The 26323-nt window shown below is 41.7% G+C and overlaps 1 protein-coding gene and 1 pseudogene across 2 annotated transcripts in view; both read left to right on the top strand.

The window, feature by feature from the left end:
* nudt1 (nudix (nucleoside diphosphate linked moiety X)-type motif 1) overlaps nucleotides 1–26323 on the top strand; it is a 134627-nt gene that overhangs the window by 43820 nt on the left and 64484 nt on the right. The window lies entirely within an intron of this gene.
* Nucleotides 9016–26323, top strand: part of LOC133555848 (retinol dehydrogenase 8-like) — a 42274-nt pseudogene continuing 24966 nt past the window's right edge.

Below are 26323 nucleotides of genomic sequence, written 5' to 3'. Positions count from 1 at the left end.
ATATACACACACACAACTATACATATATACATATATATATACATACATAGATACACACAGACACATTACATACACATATACATATATACATACAGTATATAATAATACATTTTCATATTGTAGCGTCCAGGAAGAGGTAGTGCTGCAAGGGATTCTGTGTATTTGTTCTGTTGTGTTACAGTGCGGATGTTCTCCCGAAGTTTTCTTGTCATTCTCATTTAGAGAGATAGATAGATAGATAGATAGATAGATAGATAGTACTTTATTGATTCCTTCAGGAGAGTTCCTTCAGGAAAATTTAAATTCCAGCAGCAGTGTACAGAGTTGAGGTCAATTTAAAGAAAAAAGTAAAAAGTAAATAATGGGGGTTTAAATGGAAACAAAATAGAGAAATATTACAAAAAGAATAAAAACAATGGGAATAACAATATAACAGTAAAATAAGAATATAACAAGACAAAGTAGGCAGTAGTGACCATGTTATGAAAACGTATTGCACTGTTAATGTTTTGCATCCCCTGTCATCCTAATACCCCCCGTCCCCCGTCCCAGAGAGGAGTTGTACTTTAGTGTTGGTTCACAGTGTGGCGCACATTTGTAACAGTCTTAAAGTTGTTTATACGGCCACCCTCAGTGTGACCTGTATGGCTGTTGACCAAGCTAGCATTGCATTAGCGTGTGTGTGTGTAAAAGCCACATAGTTCATGTGACTAGGCCGGCACGCTGTTTCTACGTCGGAAAAGCAGACGTGACGAAAGGTTTTAGAGGACGCTTGAGGCACGCCCCCAATATTGTTGTCCAGGTGGGAATCGGGAGAAATTTGGGAGAATGGTTGCCCCCTGTGATTTTCGTAAGGGGCACTGAAATTTGGGAGTCTCCTTGAAAAATCAGGGGGTGGGGGGGGTTAGCAAGTATGAGTATTAGCGGTGAATGCGGTGTTACAGCGACATCGCCGCTGTATAATACCGGCGTGCCAGCAACTTGTGGGTTGCAGGTTCGATTCCCGCTTCCGCCATCCTACTCACTGCCGTCGTGTCCTTGGGCAAGACACTTTACCCAACTGCTCCCAGTGCCACCCACACTGCTTTAAATGTCACTTAGATATTGGGTGTCGCTATGTAAAGCGCTTTGAGTCACTAGAGAAAAGCGCTATATAAATATAATTCACTTCACTACTCCTTAAAAGTTTCAATCAATCAATTATTTATTTTTTAGCCATTGCTCAACACAAAAAATAATGACAAAAAAAATCCATGTTATAATGAATTATTTTCAAAGCTCCAATTAGTTCAAATATTTAATTTTAAAATGTTTTATGTGTTAAATATTGCATATGTTGTGCAGTTGCCATATAAAAAAAAAAAATTGACAAAAGAGCATAAAACAAACAAAATGATGGTTAAAACGTAAAATCGACGGATATATCTGAAGTTGATCTCGTATTTTAAGTGTTGAAAGTAAAAAAAAAAAAAAAAACTATAAAAATGTAACACTTTCTGAGTGGGGCACCTTTTGGATTCCAAATATTCTTTGTGGTATTTTATTCATTTTTAACTGTGATTACTTAAAAATATAAAATAACTAAAATCAATGGTGTCCTGCATTATTGATCTTTTAGGGCTCTTATTACTAAATACTGCATATTTCAGTTTTACTAATTTATATCTCGGCTTGTAGAGTGGCCGTGCCAGCAACTTGAGGGTTGCAGGTTCGATTCCCGCTTGTGCCCTCCTAGTCACTGCCGTTGTGTCCTTGGGCAAGACACTTTACCCACCTGCTCCCAGTGTCACCCACACTGGCTTAAATGTAAGTTAGATATTGGGTTTCACTATGTAAAGCGCTTTGAGTCACTAGAGAAAAGCGCTATATAAATATAATTCACTTCAATTCACTTATTGCCTCAAGGGCCAGAGTTTGACAGCCATGATCTAGTGTTTGAATGTTGTCTGTCTATTTGTGTTGGCCCTGCGATGAGGTGGCGACTTGTCCAGGGTGTACCCCGCCTTCCGCCCGATTATAGCTGAGATAGGCGCCAGCGCCCCCCGCCACCCCAAAAGGGAATAAGCGGTAGGAAATGGATGGATGGATCCAACCATTTGACACACTTAATCATATATTTTTATTTAAGAAAATTAGAACAGTGTGGTCTAGAACTGGACTAGAAGCGACTGGACCAACAAACAAGTCACGACATTAGACTCACATTTGAACAGCCTCGGCGTGATGTGGTTAGAACATTTATTTACTGCAGGAAAACAAATTGCTCCCACGACTGTGGAAGACTGCAAATCGTTGGCAGCGGTCACTGCATTTTAGGACGTACAGCGAAGCCAGGTTTTTTTTAAATATTTTTTTTCTTCCTCGCCCCCCAACGCTCTTCCCTTAAAAATGGAGCCGAAAAAAGTGAGGACGCTTATGGGCCTGATCTACTAAAGCATTATGTTTGTGTTAAAACTAGGGGTGGGCAAATTAATGCGTTAATTACGCATTAACTCATCAATCTATTAACGCCGATAATTATTTTATCGCGCATTTGCATATGTTGTTTACATGCTTTTATTTTGTTAACGCCTTTTCTTAACAAGATGGCGTCAAGGGGCTCTTGGTAAAGATGGAACATTTGGGCAAAAATACCGGACAATTCTGCAAATTTCCTGGCTGGCTTACAGCGTGGTCACTCCGGGATCACTTACGACCGCCAGACAATTCTGGATGTGGATAGATCGGGCCGTTTTGGACTGAATGAGGCGTGCTTGCTAGCATGGGAATACTTTGCCGGCTACATCCAGCGGCCTGTGAAGCAGCGGAGTATATGTGTTGTCTGTCTATTTATGAATAATGAAGACCAGGAGTGTTGGCTGAGTTCTTAACGTTTGCTTTCAGAGCGTGCATATCACAACATACAAGATGCCGTCATGGCGACACAACCTAGCATGCTCCTCACTCCTGTTGCATGCTGGGTAGGGTAGTTCTTTTTTCCCCCTGGCTCATAACATCACAATATAGTACCATGTATATGATGCCTTCAGTTTATCAAAGCACCAAGCAAACAATCGGAAAATTCCCATCATATCAATTCCTAGATATGGTCATAATTATTTGAAGTGCACTACGCAGAATAAACACAACATTATTAATATTGCTACTACGGATAATTTGATCAAAAATTCCCTAAAACAGCCCACTACCTATAATATAGGTTTTTTAAACATAATAAAAAAATGTTTCTGCTGTTACCTCAGAAATTGCCTGTTCAGATGTTATGATTGTGGCTCAGAGATTTGTATGTAGATTATATTTATTTTCCATAACAAACAGGATAACTTAAATACCCTGGCAGTGGAAATAAGCTTAAATGTTTGTATTTACATTTTTGGAGTTGATTTTCATCAAATATGCTATTTAACTGCTACTGTTTAACAAGGACTGATTTAAATTGTGTTTGCACAACAAATGTTTTGGCGCTTTTGTTCATGTGGGAGAATATTCCAATAAAGGTGCACTACACACTACTTTTGAATTCATTATTGGGCTTTGCGTATACAATGCAGTTAATCGCGATTAATCGGGGAAATAGTGCGATTAACTTCGATTAAAATTTGTAATCGTTGCCCAGCCCTAATATATATATATATATATATATATATATATATATATATATACATATATATATATATATATATATATATATATATATATATATATATATATATATGTATATGTATATATATATGTATATGTATACATATTTATATATATATACATATATATACATATACATATATATATATATATATATATACATACATACATATACTAATAAATGTGTAGAACTTTCTTGAACTTCCTTCCTTTCCTGGGTAAATAAAGGTTTGAAAAATAAAATAAAACAATCCTGGCATTGCATAAGCACCCCTCACCTTCCCGAAATCGGGTAAAATCGCACAACAATGAAACGTTTTGTTGCAGAGTGGGGGGATTAGCCCATTTCACAAAGATTAACTGTATGACCTCTAGATTTATATGCAACTTTTAAAGCTGTTTTTTTCCAGTAAAACTTATTGTGCATGGAAAATATTTTACAAAACACGTTTTTTATACTACATCATATATATATATATTTTTTTTTTACCAACATCACCTTTCGAAGATCGCCAATAACCACAAACGTGTTCAATTATTACAGGTGCGTAAATCATTTCTGACACGGTACATCGCCTCACGTGGCCACACGCCAGAAAAAAAAAAAAAAAAAAAGTTGCGCACTTTGACCTTTCCCCCTTGTCGCAGAAGTAGCAAGTTTGTTTGAGATGTTATCAGGTGAACTTTGACCCCTTTTCAACATGAATCACGGCCCGTGGGTTGACAGAGCGTAAAACTTCAGCTTTGGGGAGCAAAAATATCTCCAACTGCTTGTTATCTCGCTGGGGTTTGTCATTTAAGAGGTTAATAACTCTTTAGCGCCGCCCTAGTGGCTCCCTGGAGCTTTTTCAAAAATGGAAAAAGATAGGAGGGGAACTATAACACAAATAATTGTTATAAAGCCCACTGTTTAATAAGTATATGCTTCACTAATGAGAGTATTTGGCCAGCGCCGTTTTGTCCCAGTAATTTTGGCGGTCCTTGAACGCACCGTGCTTTGTTTACATGTACAACTTTCTCCGGCGCCGTCACAGAAAGACGTGTTCAATGCCACTCCTCCTTTGTCTCATTTTGTCCACCAAATGTTTTATACTGTGCGTGAATGCACGAAGAAGACCCGGGACAATGCCGAGCACCCTCGTGGGATTTTGTTGAGGGAAATCCCGAGATTCCCGAATAGGCTGAACAGTTTGAAGTTGAAATGGTTGGAATCGGTTTAAGGTGGAACGTGTCAAAATCTGGAGAAGAAGAATAAGTTGGGAAATAATAAATAGATTCATTTTGGTGTAGATAACCATATCTGTGAATGCTTTGGAGTATTCACGCAATAATAAATAGATGAATTTTGGTGTAGAAAAATTGGAGCATTCACACAATAACACGTGTATGAATTCGGTGGCGCATTCACACAATAAATAGATAAATATTGGTGTAAAAAAACATATTTGTAAATGCTTTGTAGCATTCACACAATAATAAATAGAAGATTGTTGGTGTAGAAAACCATATGTTTAAATGCTTTGGAGCATTCACACAATATTAAATAGATACATGTTTGGTGTAGAAAACCATATGTTTAAATGCTTTGCAGCATTCACACAATAAATAGATTAATATTGGTGTAAAAAAACATATTTGTAAATGCTTTGTAGCATTCACACAATAATAAATAGAGGAATTTTGGTGTGGAAAACCATATGTGTGAATGCTTTGGAGCATTCACACAGTATTAAATAGATACATGTTTGGTGTAGAAAACCATATGTTTAAATGCTTTGGAGCATTCACACAATAAATAGATTAATATTGGTGTAAAAAAACATATTTGTAAATGCTTTGTAGCATTCACACAATAATAAATAGATGATTTTTGGTGTAGAAAACCATATGTGTGAATGCTTTGGAGCATTCACACAATAAATAGATTAATATTGGTGTAAAGAAAGATATTTGTAAAAACTTTGTAGCATTCACACAATAATAAAGAGATGATTTTTGGTGTAGAAAACCATATGTGGGAATGCTTTGGAGCATTCACACAATATTAAATAGATGATTTTTGGTGTAGAAAACCATATGTGTGAGTGCTTTGGAACATTCACACAATATTAAATAGATACATTTTTGGTGTAGAAAATCATATGCTTAAATGCTTTGGAGCATTCACACAATAAACAGATTAATATTGGTGTAAAAAAACATATTTGTAAATGCTTTGTAGCATTCACACAATAATAAATAGATGATTTTTTGGTGTAGAAAACCATATGTGTGAATGCTTTGGAACATTCACACAATATTAAATAGATACATTTTTGGTGTAGAAAACCATATGTTTAAATGCTTTGGAGCATTCACACAATACATAGATTAATATTGGTGTAAAAAAACATATTTGTAAATGCTTTGTAGCATTCACACAATAATAAATAGATGATTTTTTGGTGTAGAAAACCATATGTGTGAATGCTTTGGAGCATTCACACAATAAATAGATTAATATTGGTGTAAAGAAAGATATTTGTAAAAACTTCGTAGCATTCACACAATAATAAAGAGATGATTTTTGGTGTAGAAAACCATATGTGGGAATGCTTTGGAGCATTCACACAATATTAAATAGATGATTTTTGGTGTAGAAAACCATATGTGTGAATGCTTGGTAACATTCACACAATATTAAATAGATACATCTTTGGTGTAGAAAATCATATGTTTAAATGCTTTGGAGCATTCACACAATAAATAGATTAATATTGGTGTAAAAAAACATATTTGTAAATGCTTTGTAGCATTCACACAATAATAAATAGATGTTTTTGGTGTAGAAAACCATATGTGTGAATGCTTTGGAGCATTCACACAATAAATAGATTAATATTGGTGTAAAAAAACATATTTGTAAATGCTTCGTAGCATTCACACAATAATAAAGAGATGATTTTTGGTGTAGAAAACCATACGTGGGAATGCTTTGGAGCATTCACACAATATTAAATAGATGATTTTTGGTGTAGAAAACCATATGTGTGAATGCTTTGGAACATTCACACAATATTAAATAGATACATTTTTGGTGTAGAAAATCATATGTTTAAATGCTTTGGAGCATTCACACAATAATAAATAGATGATTTTTGGGTGTAGAAAACCATATGTGTGAATGCTTTGGAGCAATCACACAATAAATAGATTAATATTGGTGTAAAAAAACATATTTGTAAATGCTTCGTAGCATTCACACAATAATAAAGAGATTATTTTTGGTGTGAAAAACATATTTGTAAATGCTTCGTAGCATTCACACAATAATAAAGAGATGATTTTTGGTGTAGAAAACCATATGTGGGAATGCTTTGCAGCATTCACACAATAATAAATAGATTAATTTTGGTGTAGAAAACCATATGTGTGAATTCTTTTTGAGCATTCACATAATAATAACAATAAATAGATACATTTTGATGTAAAAAAAAAAACATATGTGTGAATGCTTTGGATCATTCACACAAAAATAATAATAATAATAAATAGATGAATTTTGGTGTGGAACATCATTTCACACAATGATAAATGGATTAATTTTGGTGTAGAAAATCATATGTGTGAATGTTTTGGAGCATTCACGCAGTAAAAACAATAAGTAGATGAATTTTGGTGTAGAAATTCATATCTGTGAATGATTTGGAGCATTCACACAATAATGACAATAATAAATAGATGCATTTTGTGTAGAAAACCATATGTGGGAATGCTTTGGCGCATACACAAAATAATAATAATAAATAGATGAATTTTGGTGTTGAAAAACCATGTGAATGCTCCAAAGCATTCACACAATAACATGAAGTTTATGTCTGATTAGACTCTAATCAGACATAAACTTCCTTTTATTGTGTGAATGCTTTGGAGCATTCACACATATTGTGTGTTGTCGATAATTCAATCACTCTAATCCAGGGGTCACCAACCTTTTTGAAAGCAAGAGCTACTTCTTGGGTACTGATTAATGCCAAGGGCTACCAGTTTGATACACACTTAAATAAATTGCCAGAAATAGCCAATTTGCTCAATTTACCTTTAATAAATAAATCTATATATATATAAAAAAAAATGGGTATTTCTGTCTGTCATTCTGTCGTACATTTTTTTCCTTTTACATAAAGTGTTTTGTAGTGAATAAATGATGAGAAAAACGCTTAATTGAACAGTTTAAAAGAGGAGAAAACACGAAAAAATTAAAATAAAATTTTGAAACATAGTTGATCTTCAATTTTGACTCTTTAAAATTTAAAATTCAACCCAAAAAAATTAATGGAAAAACTAGCTAATTCGAATCTTTTTGAAAAAAAAAAAAATAGTAATAATTTATGGAACATCATCAGTAATTTTTCCTGATTAAGATACATTTTAGAATTTTAATGACATCTTTAAAAAGGTTAAAATCCAATCTGCACTTTGTTAGAATATATAACAAATTGGACCAAGCTATATTTCTAACAAAGACAAATCATTATTTCTTCTAGAGTTTCCAGAACAAACCTTTTAAAAGATATTCAAAAGAATTTAAAATAAGATTTAAATTGGATTCTACAGATTTTCTAGATTTGCCCGAATATTTTAATCATAATAAGTTTGAAGAAATATTTCACAAATATTCTCCGTCAAAAAAAAACAGAAGCTAAACTAAATAATTAATTTAAAATGTATTTATTATTCTTTACAACAATAAAAAAAATAAAAAATACTTGAACATTGATCTAAATTGTCAGGAAAGAAGAGGAAGGAATTTAAAAGGTAAAAAGGTATATGTGTTTAAAAATCCTAAAATCATTTTTAAGGTTGTATTTTTTCTCTAAAATTGTTATAAGAAGCAAAGTAAAAAAAACAAATGAATTTATTTAAACCAGTGAAGACCAAGTCTTTAAAATATTTTCTTGTATTTTCTAATTCTATTTGAGTTTTGTCTCTCTTAGAATTAAAAATGTCAGGCAAAGCGAGACCAGCTCGCTAGTAAATGAATAAAATTCCAAAAATAGAGGCAGCTCACTGGTAAGTGCTGCTATTTGAGCTATTTTTAGAACAGGCCAGCGGGCGACTCATCTGGTCCTTACCTGTTCATTCATGCATTAGAATGATTGACAGTACACAATGCGTGTAATACACTTGTTCACCAGAAGATGGCAGCACACGCCAAGGCATCATGTTAGTAAAAGTTACATAGTGTAATAAATATAATATATATAAACACTCCAACGTGTTTCCCCCGCCGTTTACAAACATCTTACGACGTTTCTTTTCCTCAAAAAAAAGACAACTTTAAGATAAGCGGCTTAGGAAAGTGGACGTGGAGTGAACCGGAAGTGCGGGATCCAAAACAACAACACGAGTGTTCAAAGTGTCACGTTGCGCGCGCCGCTTGACCCACGGAGGACTTCTTAACTCCTTTTGAAAAAAAATACAAAACAATAAGTGGCTAAAAAAAAAAAAAAACAGGAAGAGGGAACGGGGGGGCTCAGCATGTGACCGCATAAGGACGCTCACATGGCCGCCGCGGTGATCCGCTTTTAGCCCCGCAGCCGAGCAGCCGAGCAGCGGAGAGCAGGCTTCCCACCCCCGCACTCATCATGGCGGACGGCGGGCAGAAAGTGGTGCTGATCACCGGCTGCTCCTCCGGCATCGGCCTGCGGATCGCCGTCACTCTGGCCAGGGATGAGAAGAAGCGTTACCATGGTAAACTTTTCTCTATTTACCCCCTTTTTTTTCCTCAGCGGGCTTCATGGGACACTACAGGTAAAAAGTACTAAAGTATTAGGTGGCGACTTGTCCAGGGTGTACCCCGCCTTCCGCCGATTGTAGCTGAGATAGGCACCAGCGCCCTGCGCGACCCCAAAAAGGGAATAAGCGGTAGAAAATGGATGGAAGTACTAAAGTATTAGGTGTGGTGAAATGACCCTCTGAGGGGTGAGGGGAGCAGTGAGCAGCAGCGGCGGCCACGCTCAAGAATCTTTTTTGGGTGATTCCAACCCTTGATGCTGAGTGCCAAGCAGGGAGGTAATGGGACTTCATTTCTATAGTCTTTGGTATGGTATTTTATAGAATTGACCATGAATTGATTAACGTGTTGAAAAACTTATCGGGGTGTTACCATTTAGTGGTCAATTGTACGGAATATGTACTGTACTGTGCAATCTACTAATAAAAGTATCAATCAATCAAAAGACTCGGCCAGGGTTTGAACTCACCACCTGCTAGAGATGCGCGGTTTGCGGTTTATCCGCGGATAAACCGCGGGTCGGGCGGGTGACATGACAAAAAAATACATTTTAATTAGATTCGGGCGGGTGGCGGTTGAACCATCCGGAAATATTTGATATACATGGTTCTGGGATCGGAATCCTTTCCCATTCAAAGAACCATTTAAGACCCGTGTCATAAGGCCAAGAAGACAGTAGGGCAGGGGTAGGGAACCTATGGCTCTAGAGCCAGATGTGGCTCTTTTGATGACTGCATTTGGCTCTCAGATCAATCTTAGCTGACATTGCTTAACACGATAATTATGAATAATTTCGCTGGTAATCACAGTGCTAAAAGTAACGTGCGGAATATAAAACATTCTCATGCATTTAAATCCATCCATCCGTTTCCTACCGCACCTGTTCAAGAAGTCGCATTAATGGTAAGAAGTATTTTATGTCACGATGGGGGGGGTCGCAGCTTGCTGCAGGGTCGTTCCCCCAGGAAGGCAGACGGACTACTCGGGACATGGCACTTAGGTACAAACATGATTTAATTTAAACTAAAAAAAAAGATACAAACAAAAATCGCTCACAGCGGAGGCACAACTTGGGCTAAGGAACAAAGCTAACGCATAAACAGACTATGAACATCAATCAAACAAATCTTACTTGGCATGGCATGAAGCACGGAACTATGGCAAGGCATGAAACAAGTCAGCACAGAGCAAGAAAAGATCACATTGACGCCAGGGCGACTGACTGGCAAAGACGAGCTTAAATACTGCCTCTGATTAGTGCTCGGGAAGCAGGTGAGCGGGCATTTTGTTCACCAGAGACAGGTGGACAAAATGAGTAACCAAGGAAACAAGGCAAGGGAGTGGAAAAAACAGGAACTTAAAGAGTCCAAAGGACAAACAGCAAAAACATGATCAACAGACATGACATTTGATTTATTATTGGTTAGCTTCAGAATAACAATGTTATTAAAAAGAATAAGAGACTTATTATACTGTAAAAATGTTGGTCTTACTTAAAAATGCACACATTTAGTTGTATTCAGTGTTAAAAAATGTGATATGGCTCTCATGGAAATACATTTTGAAATATTTGGCTTTCATGGCTCTCTCAGCCAAAAAGGTTCCTGACCCCTGCAGTAGGGGGACGCTATTATTCTCCTGAATGACTGCCGGCAGTCACCCAGATAATAAGTATTAGGGCGTGCTATGAAACCATTGGCTTTGTCGCCTTCTACAACATGTACGGTCTGCTTGTCAGTCCAGCATCATGTTGTGTGTGGCTTCCGCGGCAACACGCACACGACTGGGTGACACAGAGTACACTAATGGTTGTGATATAAACAATTGTAACACTCTTAGTAATATGCGCCACGCTGTGAAGACACACAATATAAGATTGACAAACACATTTCGGGAGAACATCCTCACAGGAACACAACATAAACACAACACGACAAATACCCAGAATCCTTTGTATCCGTGATGATTCCTGACTGTTTTATACACCCCGCTAGCAGCAAACCCCACCAGGTATTTCAGCGGGCGGGTACGGTTCTGATAAATTGTTGGTTCGGGTGGACGGCGGGTGGATGACGACTTTGGTGATGCGGTTGCGGATTATATAATTTCCTATCCGTGTCTCTCTGTAACAGGGTCAATTACGTCTTGTAAATAATTTATTTTCTAAAGTTTTATTATTGTTATAATTACACAAAATATGTAAGTTACATGTAAATACCTGAATATTGTTTGATGTTTTGTCAATGTGGAACCATTGTCTCATTGTCCCTCCTACTGCAATAATTACTGTGACACCTGTCTTTTTATATGCGTTAGACACGCCCTCCAACTTCCCTTTTTGTCTACGATAACGGGAGAGGGGCTCGACAATGGCACAAAGTTTTGATGACGATTGTATTCTGTTTTATCAGTAAAGTGCAGTGGAGAAACCCATTGTGTCGGTCGTCTTCCATAAAAAACACACAACGCAGAGGAAAAGACCACCGGTTACATCTCTACCACCTGCCAATCTCAGGGTGGACTTAAAGTAGCAATGAGAGTCACACACATACTGGGTGTGGTGAAATGACCCTCTGTATTAGACCCATCCCCCGGGAGGTGAGGGGAGCAGTGAGCAGCAGCTGCGGCCGCGCTCAAGAATCTTTTTTGGGTGATTCCAACCCTTGACGCTGAGTGCCAAGCAGGGAGGTAATGGGACTTCATTTCTATAGTCTTTGGTATGGTATTTTATAGAATTGACCATGAATTGATTAACGTGTTGAAAAACTTATCGGGGTGTTAGCAATTAGTGGTCAATTGTACGGAATATGTACTGTACTGTGAAATCTACTAATAAAACTACTCGGCCAGGGTTTGAACTCACCACCTGCTAGAGATCCACGGTTTGCGGTTTCATCCGCGGAGTCCGCGGATAAACCGCGGGTCGGGCGGGTGACATGACGAAAAAATAGATTTTGATTAGATTCGGGCGGGTGGCGGTTGAACCATCCGGAAATATTTAATATACATGGTTCTGGGATCGTTATCCTTTGCCATTCAAAGAACTATTTAAGACCCGTGTCATAAGGCGAAGAAGACAGTAGGGGACGCTATTATTCTCTAGGTTGACCGCCGGCAGTCACCCAGATAATAAGTATTAGGGCGTGCTATGAAGCCATTGGCTTTGTCGCCTATTACAACATGTTGTGATATAAACAATTTTAACACTCTTAGTAATATGCGCCACGCTGTGAAGCCACACCAATTAAGAACGACAAACACATTTCGGGAGAACATCCTCACAGTAACACAACATAAACGCAACACAACAAATACCCAGAATCCTTTGTATCCGTGATAATTCCTGACTGTTTTATACACCCCGCTAGCAGCAAACCCCACCAATGTATTTCAGCGGGCGTTTAGCGGGCGGGTACGGTTCTGATAAATTGTTGGTTCGGGTGGACGGCGGGTGGATGACGACTTTGGTGATGCGGTTGCGGATGATACAATTGCCTATCCGTGCATCTCTACCACCTGCCAATCTCAGGGCGGACTTAAAGTAGCAATGATAGTCACACACACATACTGGGTGTGGTGAAATGACCCTCTGTATTCGACCCATCCCCTTCTCCACCCCCTGGGGGGTGAGGGGAGCAGTGAGCAGCAGCGGCGGCCGCGCCCGGGAATATTTTTTGGTGATTCCAACCCTTGATGCTGAGTGCCAAGCAGGGAGGTAATGGGACCCATTTTTATAGTCCTTGGTATGACTCGGTCGGGGTTTGAACTCACGACCTGCCGATCTCAGGGCGGACTTAAAGGCCTACTGAAAGCCACTACTAGCGACCACGCAGTCTGATAGTTTATATATCAATGAAGAAATATTAACATTGCAACACATGCCAATACGGCCTTTTTAGTTTACTAAATTGCAATTTTAAATTCCACGCAAAGTATCCTGTTGACAACGTCGGTATGATGACGTGTGCGCGTGACGTCTCGGATTGTAGCAGACATTTTGTTCCAGCCTGATCCCAGCTATAAGTCGTCTGCTTTAATCGCATAATTACACAGTATTCGGGACATCTGTGTTGCTGAATCTTTTGCAATTTGTTCAATTAATAATGGAGACGTCAAAGAAGAAAGATGTAGGTGGGAAGCGGTGTATTGCGGCTGCCTTTAGCAACACAAACACAGTTTGCATTCCCGAAGGTGAAGCTTTACTATGGAACAGAGCGGTCAAGCAAACATGGTTCTCTACTACATGTCAACCAGCAGGTTTCGGTGAGAAAATTGTGGTAATAAGTCAGCTCTTACCGTAGACATGAGCGGAGAGCTTGCGTCGTTCCTCCTGCACCTGTCAAAGAAGCAGCTGCGACTCTCTTGCCTCCTCCGACCGGCCGCCCCCGAACGTGGGATCCTTCCACCGTCGGGGAGGGGGGGAAAAAATGCTCAGCCTGGCCCCAACGGCTGCCTTCGTTTTGCCTTGTCGAGAAACGTGGCTTCCCTCAGAGACACTGGCAGTCACCACACTCGTCGCCACACCCCTCCAACTTTCAGGTACCATATAATCTCACTAAAACACTAGTAACACAATAAACGGATAAGAGATTTTCCAGAATTATCCTAGTAAATGTGTCTAATAACATCTGAATCGCTCCCACTGTATAGTATTTTTTTTTATAGTCCTTCACTCTCACTTTCCTCATCCACGAATCTTTCATTCTCGCTCAAATTAATGGGAAAATCGTCGCTTTCTCGGTCCGAATCGCTCTTGCTGCTGGTGGCCATGATTGTAAACAATGTGAGATGTTCTTATTTAAACGGGGATAGCAGGTCCATTCTATGTGTCATACTTGATCATTTCACAATATTGCCATATTTTTGCTGAAAGGATTTAGTAGAGAACATCCACGATAAAGTTCGCAACTTTTGGTCGCTAATAAAAAAGCCTTGCCTGTACAGGAAGTAGCAGACGATGTGTGTGTGACATCACGGGTTGTGGAGCTCCTCACATCTGAACATTGTTTACAATCATGGCCACCAGCAGCGAGAGCGATTCGGACCGAGAAAGCGACGATTTCCAAATTAATTTGAGCGAGGATGAAAGATTCATGGATGAGAAAAGTGAGAGTGAAGGACTAGAAGAAAAAAAAAAAGACGAGGGCAGTCGGAGCGATTCAGATGTTATTGGAGACATTTACTAGGATAATTCTGGAAAATCCCTCATCTACTTATTGTGTTACTAGTGTTTTAGTGAGATTATATAGTCATACCTGAAAGTCAGAGGGGTGTGGTGACCACCAGTGTCTCTGAGGGAAGCCACGGAGGAGCCAAGAAAGTCGCGGCTGCCTCTTTGACAGCTGCAGGAGGAACGACATGTCTACGGTAAGAGCCGACTTATTACCACAATTTTCTCACCGAAACCTGCCGGTTGACATGTGGTAGAGAAACATGTTCGCTTGACCGCTCTGTTCCATATTCAATCAATCAATGTTTATTTATATAGCCCCAAATCACAAATGTCTCAAAGGACTGCACAAATCATTACGACTACAACATCCTCGGAAGAACCCACAAAAGGGCAAGGAAAACTCACACCCAGTGGGCAGGGAGAATTCACATCCAGTGGGACGCCAGTGACAATGCTGACTATGAGAAACCTTGGAGAGGACCTCAGATGTGGGCAACCCCCCCCCCTCTCGGGGACCGAAAGCAATGGATGTCGAGCGGGTCTAACATGATACTGTGAAAGTTCAATCCATAGTGGCTCCAAGACAGCAGCGAGAGTCCCGTCCACAGGAAACCATCTCAAGCGGATCAGCAGCGTAGAGATGTCCCCAACCGATACAGGCGAGCAGTCCATCCTGGGTCCCGACGAGCGGTCCATCCTGGGTCTCGACTCTGGACAGCCAGTACTTCATCCATGGTTATCGGACCGGACCCCCTCCACAAGGGAGGGGGGGACATAGGAGAAAGAAAAGAAGCGGCAGATCAACTGGTCTAAAAAGGAGGTCTATTTAAAGGCTAGAGTATACAGATGAGTTTTAAGGTGAGACTTAAATGCTTCTACTGAGGTAGCATCTCGAAGCTTCACAACAAACAAAGACACACCGGCTGTGTTTGTGTTGCAATACACCGCTTTCCACCAACAGCATTCTTCTTTGACGTCTCCATTATTAATTGAACAAATTGCAAAAGATTCATCAACACAGATGTCCAGAATAATGTGTAATTACGCGATAAAAACAGACTACTTTCAGCCGTGATCGGTGCTGGGAGAACATGTCCCACTGGTGACGTCATCATTCCGTGACGTTTTCAACAGGATACTTCGCGGGAAATTTAAAATTGTAATTTAGTAAACTAAAGCGGCCGTATTGGCATGTGTTGCAATGTTAATATTTCGTCATTGATATATAAACTATCAGACCGCGTGGTGGCTAGTAGTGGGTCTCAGTAGGACTTTAATGAAGAGATGTCAAGTTCGAACGCTTGACACCTCACCTCCAAAGTCAACAGGGACTCGCCCGCCGCCGCCTCCCCTCAAGTCTCCAAAGGAGAGGAGGGTGTCCCTGCACCTCCAGCTTGTACATGTCCCCAACTTTGTCCCCCGCTCCCTCTTTCAGCAGCGGCTCAAGGGCCCGGGCACGGCGGGTCCATTAGACACGCCACTAAACCGGTCCGCGCACAATGGGCCCCGATAAAAAGCGGGTCTTTGTGCCTGGAGAAGTCACTTGAAGGAGAAGTGACAAGACTCCTTTTATCACGTAAAAGTGGTCTTTCTCATGATAATCCAACCAGGAGACGGGGGCCTGATCCTCGACCCAGGAAAGGGACGTCAGTACAGTCAGATTTGGCGGTTAAAGTTGGACCCCCCGGCGGCAATTCAAAGAAATACGGTAGTCATGAAAATAAAGAAAACACATCAATGGTACTTTTACTTTTTTTACTTTAAGACAGACTTAGGCAAAAAAAGGCCACATACGGCCCGTTAAGGTTTTCAGTCTGAACCGCCGGACGTTCTACATCGTTTTATAAACATAAATAACATTGTAGATTGTCCCTGAAGGCATCAAAACTATGAATGAACACATGTGGAGTTATGTACTTCTCACAAAAAAAGGTGAAATAACTGAAAACATGTTTTATATTCTATCCATCCATCCATCCATCCATCATCTTCCGCTTATCCGAGGTCGGGTCGCGGGGGCAACAGCCTAAGCAGGGAAACTCAGACTTCCCTCTCCCCAGCCACTTCGTCTAGCTCTTCCCGGGGGATCCCGAGGCGTTCCCAGGCCAGCCGGGAGACATAGTCTTCCCAACGTGTCCTGGGTCTTCCCCGTGGCCTCCTACCGGTTGGACGTGCCCTAAACACCTCCCTAGGGAGGCGTTCGGGTGGCATCCTGACCAGATGCCCGAACCACCTCATCTGGCTCCTCTCAATGTGAAGGAGCAGCGGCTTTACTTTGAGTTCCTCCCGGATGGCAGAGCTTCTCGCCCTATCTCTAAGGGAGAGACCCAAACTCATTTCGGCCGCTTGTACCCGTGATCTTATCCTTTCGGTCATGACCCAAAGCTCATGACCATAGGTGAGGATGGGAACGTAGATCGACCGGTAAATTGAGAGCTTTGCCTTCCGGCTCAGCTCCTTCTTCACCACAACGGATCGGTACAACGTCCGCATTACTGAAAACGCCGCACCGATCCGCCTGTCGATCTCACGATCCACTCTTCCCTCACTCGTGAACAAGACTCCTAGGTACTTGAACTCCTCCACTTGGGGCAGGGTCTCCTCCCCAACCCGGAGATGGCACTCCACCCTTTTCCGGGCGAGAACCATGGACTCGGACTTGGAGGTGCTGATTCTCATTCCGGTCGCTTCACACTCGGCTGCGAACCGATCCAGCGAGAGCTGAAGATCCCGGTCAGATGAAGCCATCAGGACCACATCCGCAAAAAGCAGAGACCTAATCCTGCGGTCACCAAACCGGATCCCCTCAACGCCTTGACTGCGCCTAGAAATTCTGTCCATAAAAGTTATGAACAGAATCGGTGACAAAGGACAGCCTTGGCGGAGTCCAACCCTCACTGGAAACGTGTTTGACTTACTGCCGGCAATGCGGACCAAGTTCTGGCACTGATCATACAGGGAGCGGACCGCCACAATAAGACAGTCCGATACCCCAGACTCTCTGAGAACTCCCCACAGGACTTCCCGAGGGACACGGTCGAATGCCTTCTCCAAGTCCACAAAGCACATGTAGACTGGTTGGGCAAACTCCCATGCACCCTCAAGAACCCTGCCGAGAGTACAGAGCTGGTCCACAGTTCCACGACCAGGACGAAAACCACACTGTTCCTCCTGTTTTATATTCTAGTTTCTTCCAAATAGCCACCCTTGGCTGTGATGACTCTTTTGCACTTGAAGCTCATCGATGAGCTTCAAGCACACCTGTGAAGTGAAAACCCTTTTGAAGTCCATGGAGAGAATGCCAAGCGTGTACAAAGCAGTAATCGGAGCAAAGGGTGGCTATTTTGAAGAAAACAGGACATAAATCATGTTTTCAGTTATTTCATCTTTTTTTTGTGAAGTACATAACTCCACATGTGTTTTTTCATAGTTTTGATGTGACTATCTACAATGTAAATAGTCATGAAACTAAAAACAATAATCATAAAATCGATTCAGGTAGCTTAAAAAAAGAATTCCATAACAAAGTACTTCTTGTAACTAATATCTTTTACAAATCCCGTTTCCATATGAGTTGGGAAATTGTGTTAGATGTAAATATAAACAGAATACAATTATTTGCAAATCATTTTCAACACATATTCAACATATTTGATGTTCAAACTCATAAACTTTACATATTTTTTTGGCAAATAATAATTAACTTAGAATTTCATGGCTGCAACACGTGCCAAAGTAGTTGGGAAAGGGCATGTTCACCACTGTGTTACATCACCTTTTATTTTAACAACACTCAATAAACGTTTGGGAACTGAGGAAACTAATTGTTGAAGCTTTGAAAGTGGAATTATTTCCCGTTCTTGTTTTATGTAGAGCTTCAGTCCTTCAACAGTCCAGGGTCTCCGCTTTCCTATTTTACGCTTCATAATGTGCCACACATTTTCCATGGGAGACAGGTCTGGACTGCAGGCGGGCCAGGAAAGTACCCGCACTCTTTTTTTACGAAGCCACGCTGTTGTAACACGTGCTGAATGTGGCTTGGCATTGTCTTGCTGAAATAAGCAGGGGCGTCCATGAAAAAGACGGCGCTTAGATGGCAGCATATGTTGTTCCAAAACCTGTATGTGCCTTTCAGCATTAATGGTGCCTTCACAGATGTTTAAGTTACCCATGCCTTGGCACTAATGCACCCCCATACCATCACAGATGCTGGCTTTTCAACTTTGCGTCGATAACAGTCTGGATGGTTCGCTTCCCCTTTGGTCCGGATGACAGTCCGGGGTCTCCGCTGTCGTATTTTACGCTTCATAATGCGCCACACATTTTCCATGGGAGACAGGTTTGGATTGCAGACGGGCCAGGAAAGTACCCGCACTCTTTTACTACGAAACCACGCTGTTGCAACACGTGGCTTGGCATTGACTTGCTGAAATAAGCAGGGGCGTCCATGATAACGTTGCTTGGACGACAACATATGTTGCTCCAAAACCTGTATGGACCATTCAGCATTAATGGTGCCTTCACAGATGTGTAAGTTACCCATGCCTTGGGCACTAATACACCCCCATACCATCACACATGCTGGCTTTTCAACTTTGCGCCTATAACAATCCGGATGGTTATTTCCCTCTTTGTTCCGGAGGACACCACGTCCACAGTTTCCAAATATAATTTGAAACGTGGACTCGTCAGACCACAGAAAACTTTTTCACTTTGCATCAGTCCATCTTAGATGAGCTCGGGCCAAGCGAAGCCGGCGGCGTTTCCGGGTGTTGTTGATAAATGGGTTTCGCTTTGCATAGTAGAGTTTTAACTTGCACTTACAGATGTAGCTACCAACTGTTGTTACTGACAGTGGTTTAATGAAGTGTTCCTGAGCCCCTGTGGTGATATCCTTTACACACCGATGTCGGTTTTTCACGCAGTCTATAATATTGTCGCTTACATGCAGTGATTTATCCAAATTCTCTGAACCTTTTGATGATTTTACGGACCGTAGATGGTAAAATCCCTAAATTCCTTGCAATAGCTCGTTGAGAAATGTTCTAAAACTGTTCGACAATTTGCTAACAAAGTGGTGACCCTCGCCCCATCCTTGTTTGTGAATTACTTAGCATTTCATGGAAGCTGCTTTCATACCGGCTTCACGGTGGCAGAGGGGTTAGTGCATCTGCCTCACAATACGAAGGTCCTGCAGTCCTGGGTTCAAATCCAGGCTCGGGATCTTTCTGTGTGGAGTTTGCATGTTCTCCCCGTGAATGCGTGGGTTCCCTCCGGGTACTCCGGCTTCCTCCCACTTCCAAAGACATGCACCTGGGGATAGGTTGATTGGCAACAGGCCAGGCATCTATTTGTGGTGGTGTGGTCGGGGGGGTTGGAATAGAATTACAACACTTGATGTACATATTTATATACATATTTATATAATATTTACAAATTTAGTCCTGGGTTCAAATCCAGGCTCGGGATCTTTCTGTGTGGAGTTTGCATGTTCTCCCCGTGAGTGCGTGGGTTCCCTCCGGGTACTCCGGCTTCCTCCCACTTCCAAAGACATGCACCTGGGGATAGGTTGATTGGCAACACTAAATTGGCCCTAGTGTGTGAATGTTGTCTGTCTATCTGTGTTGGCCCTGCGATGAGGTGGCGACTTGTCCAGGGTGTACGCCGCCTTCCGCCCGATTGTAGCTGAGATAGGCGCCAGCGCCCCCCGCGACCCCGAAAGGGAATAAGCGGTAGAAAATGGATGGATGGATGCTTTCATACCCAATCATGGCACCCACCTGTTCCCAATTAGCCTGCACACCTGTGGGATGTTCCAAATAAGTGTTTGCTGAGCATTACTCAACAATATCAGTATTCATTGCCACCTTTCCCAACTTCTTTGTCAGGTGTTGCTGGCATCAAATTCTAAAGCTAATTAAAAAATGTTTATCAGTTTGAACATCAAATATGTTGTCTTTGTAGCATATTCAACTGAATATGGGTTGAAAATGATTCGCAAATCATTGTATTCTGTTTATATTTACATCAAACGCAATTTCCCAACTCATATGGAAACGGGGTTTGTAGTAGCTAAGGTGGATTTCTTAAAAACAGCAACATTTTCTAAGGAATTATAATTGCTAGTTAAATACCCAGTCAGCAGGTCATGGATAATACTGTATATAATTACATTCAACCAAAAATGCTGCTACAGTAAGATTATCAATAATTGTATATTTGGAGCACCGCAAACCCCACGGTTCCCTTAGGTGCCCTTTTTTTTTAAACCCGCGATCAGGGAAGGTGACCCGATCTTTTCTTAAGACGCTTCAGGAGAAGCAGATTAAATATTGCATTAGTCGCCAAGCGCGAAGAAGCAGAGGCCCTAAGTGTTGTGTATGGAACGCTCTGTGGTTCCTTCAAGAATGTTCAGGCCGACCCAACAGTAACTCGGAGAGAACAATGGCTCTCTTGTTCGCTCCTTAGCCCAAACTTGCGTTTTCTTTTGCAGACTTGCAAATGGTCGGCGCTTTGTGTGTCATCTGTGGCGCCCAACACATTTGAGGACTTGCAGGGTCTGCACGTCGCTATCGTGTAGCACACATAGCACGGCACTCTCCCTGGACGCCTAAATATAGGACCCCCCTTCCCCCGTCTGTGGGGGGGTGAATGTAAAATGTCAATACATTTAGGACTGAAAGAAGCTTCATATCAAATTGTACCACAAACGTATTCCTAGCCCCTTCCTGCTTTGGCTCTGATAAAAATATAATGGGGGGCTTCACGGGGGGTTAGTGCAGGGGTGCCCATTACGTCGATCGCGAGGTGTCAAGCGTTCGAACTTGACATCTCTTCATTAAAGGCCTACTGAGACCCACTACTAGCGACCACGCAGTCTGATAGTTTATATATCAATGATGAAATATTAACATTGCAACACATGCCAATACGGCCGCTTTAGTTTACTAAATTACAATTTTAAATTTCCCGCCAAGTATCCTGTTGAAAACGTCGCGGAATGATGACGTCACCAGTGGGACATGTTCTCCCAGCACCGATCACGGCTGAAAGTAGTCTGTTTTTATCGCGTGATTACACATTATTCTGGACATCTGTGTTGATGAATCTTTTGCAATTTGTTCAATTAATAATGGAGACGTCAAAGAAGAATGCTGTTGGTGGAAAGCGGTGTATTGCAACACAAACACAGCCGGTGTGTCTTTGTTTGTTGTGAAGCTTTAATATGCAACAGAGCGGTCAAGCGAACATGGTTCTCTACCACATGTCAACCGTCAGGTTTCGGTGAGTAAATTGTGGTAATAAGTCGGCTCTTACCGTAGACATGAGCGGAGCTCGTGTCGTTCCTCCTGCAGCTGTCAAAGAGGCAACTGCGACTTTCTTGGCTCCTCCAAGGCTTCCCTCAGAGATACTGGTGGTCACCACACCACTCCGACTTTCACGTATGACCATATAATCTCACTAAAACACTAGTAACCCAATAAGCAGATAAGGGATTTTCCAGAATTATCCTAGTAAATGTGTCCAATAACATCTGAATCGCTCCCACTGCCCTCGTCTTTTTTTTTCTTCCAGTCCTTTACTCTCACTTTCCTCATCCACGAATCTTTCATCCTCGCTCAAATTAATTTGGAAATCGTCGCTTTCTCGGTCCGAATCGCTCTCGCTGCTGGTGGCCAAGATCATAAACAATGTTCAGATGTGAGGAGCCCTACAATCCGTGACGTCACGCGCACATCGTCTGCTACTTCCGGTACAGGCAAGGCTTTTTTATTTGCGACCAAAAGTTGCGAACTTTATCGTGGATGTTCTCTACTAAATCCTTTCAGGAAAAATATGGCAATATCGTGAAATGATCAAGTATGACACATAGAATGGACCTGCTATCCCCGTTTAAATAAGAAAATCTCACATTGTTTACAATCATGGCCACCAGCAGCAAGGTGGCCAGGGGGGGGGTGTGTCAGTCGATCTCCAGCCAGATTTAAAAAAAAAATAGACCTAAAAATGAGTGATCATCAATCTTCACCAAGACGTCACTTAAATGACATTCACGGTACCGGAGGGTCTTGTGAGATGACGCTGGCTGCTGCAAGATCATTATTATGAAAATATGACCGAGAGGAAGGCGAGAAACACTTTTTATTTCAACAGACTCTCGCGCCGTACCTTCCGTCAAAACTCTAAAGGCCGACTGCACATTTCCTATCTTCACAATAAAAGCCCTGCTTCATGCTGCCTGCACTAACTAAATACAGAATCTCGGAAAACTGGCGTGCACAAGCGATCCCTCAGAAAGCTGGCGTGCACATCACTTGTGCACGCCAGCTTTCCGGGACTCTTATTTTGTTAGCGCAGGCAGCATGAAGCAGGGCTTTTATTGTGAAGATAGGAAATGTGCAGTCGGCCTTTAGAGTTTTGACGGAAGGTACGGCGCGAGAGTCTGTTGAAATAAAAAGTGTTTCTCGCCTTCCTCTCTGTCATTTTTTCATAATAATGAACTGGCAGCAGCCAGCGTCATCTCACAAGACCCTCGGGTGCCGTGAATGTCAATCAAGCAAGCTACGGAATTTGCCGCCCATGTTTTTCTTGTAAAGTGTATGGAAGCTGGATGAATTAGATGCCAAAAAACCAACCACTTTCATGTGGTATTGTACAGAAAGGACAACTTTTTTTCTCCTCCATTTGAAAATGTGGGCGTTATCATCATTACTGTCTGATTCCAATCAATGCAAGTCATCAGAATCAGGTAATACACCAACTTATATTCTTGTCTTTGTGAAAGAAAGACATCTATATGTGTTACACATGCTTGTATTATCATTAAACACATTTAACTTGTTTACAAAAATGTCTCTTTCATAAATAAATAAATATAAATGATATATATAAATGAGGTAGATCCCCTCGAGTTGGTCAATTGAAAAGTAGCTCGCCTGCAGAAAAAGTGTGGGCACCCCTGGGTTAGTGCGTCTGCCTCACAATACGTAGGTCCTACAGTCCTGGGTTCAAATCCAGGCTCGGGATCTTTCTGTGTGGAGTTTGCATGTTCTCCCCGTGAATGCGTGGGTTCCCTCCGGGTACTCCGGCTTCCTCCCACTTCCAAAGACATGCACCTGGGGATAGGTTGATTGGCAACACTAAAATGGTCCCTAGTTTGTGAATGTTGTCTGTCTATCTGTGTTGGCCCTGCGACGAGTTGGCGACTTGTCCAGGGTGTACCCTGCCTTCCGCCCGATTGTAGCTGAGATAGACCCCAAAAAAGGGAATAAGCGGTAGAAATGGATGGATGGATGGAAAAATATAATGGTCAATTTTCCCTGTATTTTTTTTTTTCACTGCCCCCTGTGTTCAGTTCAGTTCTAGCAGGGTTACCCACACTTTCATTTATTTGTGGCGGCCCGCCATGAAAGAATTACGGCCGACACAAATAAAAAAAAAAAAATTAAAATTAAAACGTATTTATTTTATTTTTAATTTTTTTCCGGCTTTTAACTCGCTCGACCGCTCATAATAACAATGGGACTCTGTGCATAGAGCTTGTAGTTACATATTATATCCATCCATCCATTTTCTACCGCTTATTCCCTTTTCGGGGTGGCGGGGGGCGCTGGCGCCTATCTCAGCTACAATCGGGCGGAAGGCGGGGTACACCCTGGACAAGTCGCCACCTCATCGCAGGGCCAACACAGATAGACAGACAACATTCACACACTAGGGACCATTTAGTGTTGCCAATCAACCTATCCCCAGGTGCATGTCTTTGGAAGTGGGAGGGGCCTATCCCCAGGTGCATGTCTTTGGAAGTGGGAGGGGCCTATCCCCAGGTGCATGTCTTTGGAAGTGGGAGGGGCCTGTCCCCATGTGCATGTCTTTGGAGGTGGGAGGGGCCTATCCCCATGTGCATGTCTTTGGAAGTGGGAGGGGCCTATCCCCAGGTGCATGTCTTTGGAAGTGGGAGGGGTCTATCCCCAGGTGCATGTCTTTGGAGGTGGGAGGGGCCTATCCCCAGGTGCATGTCTTTGGAAGTGGGAGGAAGCCGGAGTACCCGGAGGGAACCCACGCACTCACGGGGAGAACATGCAAACTCCACACAGAAAGATCCCGAGCCTGGATTTGAACCCAGGACTAAATTTGAAAATATTATATAAATATGTATATAAATATGTACATAAAGTGTTGTAATTCAATTCCAACTCCGCATTCTCCCCCCCCACCACCGGACCACACCACCACAAATAGATGCCTGGCCTGTGGGAAAAACTGTCCGGTTTTTGCATACAATGGAATGGAATGAATCACACATTTTTAGTTGTTTCATTGCAGCACGTCCGAAAAGAAGTAGGAAGAAGCAGAGCTTATTTAATCCCACCCCTTTTCATACCATAGCAATTGTATCCCATTTCCTTGTTCTCTGTAACAGAACAGTGAATAAATTAATAATAAATAAAACATAGATGAGGTGGCGACTTGTCCAAGGTGTAACCCACCTTCCGCCCGAATACAGCTGAGATAGGCTCCAGCACCCCCCGAAACCCTGAAAGGGACAAGCGGTACAAAAATGGATGGATGGATAATATACCATAGTAAGCATGAAAATACAAACCCCGTTTCCATATGAGTTGGGAAATTGCGTTCGATGTAAATATAAACAGAATACAATGATTTGCAAATCCTTTTCAACCCATATTCAGTTGAATATGCTACAAAGACAACATATTTGATGTTCAAACTCATAAACTTTATATTTTTTTGGCAAATAATAATTAACTTAGAATTTCACGGCTGCAACACGTGCCAAAGTAGTTGGGAAAGGGCATGTTCACCACTGTGTTACATCACCTTTTCTTTTAACAACACTCAATAAACGTTTGGGAACTGAGGAAAGTAATTGTTGAAGCTTTGAAAGTGGAATTCTTTCCCATTCTTGTTTTATGTAGAGCTTCAGTCCTTCAACAGTCCGGGGTCTCCGCTGTCGTATTTTACGCTTCATAATGCGCCACATATTGTCCACGAGGGACAGGTCTGGACTACAGGCGGGCCAGGAAAGTACCCGCACTCTTTTACTACGAAGCCACACTGTTGTAACCCTTGGCTTGGCATTGTTTTGCTGAAATAAGCAGGGGCGTCCATGATAACGTTGCTTGGATGACAACATATGTTACTCCAAAACCTGTATGTACCTTTCAGCATTAATGGTGCCTTCACAGATGTGTAAGTTACCCATGCCTTGGGCACTAATACACCCCCATACCATCACACATGCTGGCTTTTCAACTTTGTGCCTATAACAATCAGAATGGTTATTTTCCTCTTTGTTCCGGAGGACACCACGTCCACAGTTTCCAAATATAATTTGAAATGTGGACTCGTCAGACCACTTTTTCACTTTGCATCAGTCCATCTTAGATGAGCTCGGGCCCAGCGAAGCCGGCATCGTTGCTGGGTGTTGTTGATATAAATGGCTTTCGCTTTGCATAGTAGAGTTTTAACTTGCACTTACAGATGTAGCGACCAACTGTAGTTACTGACAGTGGTTTTATGAAGTCTTCCTGAGCCCGTGTGGTTATATCCTTTACACACTGATGTCGGTTTTTGATGCAGTACCGCCTGAGCAGTTTTTGGGAAGCTGTTTTTATACCCAATCATGGCACCCACCTGTTCCCAATTAGCCTGCACACCTGTGGGATGTTCCAAATAAGTGTTTGATGAGCATGCCTCAACTTTATCAG

Source organism: Nerophis ophidion, linkage group LG07, assembly GCF_033978795.1.
Source record: "Nerophis ophidion isolate RoL-2023_Sa linkage group LG07, RoL_Noph_v1.0, whole genome shotgun sequence".
In the NCBI taxonomy this organism is placed as follows: domain Eukaryota; kingdom Metazoa; phylum Chordata; class Actinopteri; order Syngnathiformes; family Syngnathidae; genus Nerophis; species Nerophis ophidion.
Note: the sequence above shows the minus strand (reverse complement) of the source record. Positions and strands in the feature narration are given on the sequence as shown.